This window comes from Brassica oleracea, chromosome C1 (assembly GCF_000695525.1).
Source record: "Brassica oleracea var. oleracea cultivar TO1000 chromosome C1, BOL, whole genome shotgun sequence".
NCBI lineage: Eukaryota > Viridiplantae > Streptophyta > Magnoliopsida > Brassicales > Brassicaceae > Brassica > Brassica oleracea.
In genome coordinates this window covers 38,824,897-38,825,466 of record NC_027748.1, presented here as the reverse complement: position 1 = coordinate 38,825,466, position 570 = coordinate 38,824,897, and positions in this window count along the sequence as shown.

The window sequence follows — 570 nt, the reverse complement described above, 5'->3', positions numbered from 1 at the left end:
CATCGTAGATGGGAATTTTGATCTTCCTCGGGTCCGAGACGTTGGTCTCAGTAATCCGGACAGTAAACGGGGTTTTGCGTGCTTCCTCAAGAAGTCTGTCGATCTCGGGCGTAGCGCTTGTCGCGTGGTGGATTTGTGATTTCACCGCTTTTGCCTCCGCTGCGGTTTTCGCGATGTACTCGCGGAGATCGTGGATCTCATCAGGATTTCTAGTAGCCTTGCCAGCTTGTCTATGTTGGCCGTGGTGGATCCTGGCCTGCTTCTCGGCCAGCTCCTCCTGTTCTACCCAATAGAGGTTTTCTTCTTCCTCGGTCATGGGTTTTTTGAAGGACGCATCCGGCAGAGCGGACTGGTTTCGCGTTCTTCTTGGGTGGATGTCAGCACCGTCGTCCGAGTGCTCGGACTGGTCGCTTATATCCAGGTCGATGCGCTCGATTTCTTCTCCTTCGTTGCTCCCGGTAGGAGGTGGAAGGTTCTCCGCAGTTGGTTGTGAAACTGGCTGGAGCGTTTCATCAGGGTTTTCGCCTGAGGAAGCCTTGTCCGCGTGTGCAGCTCGATTGCCCGGAGTTT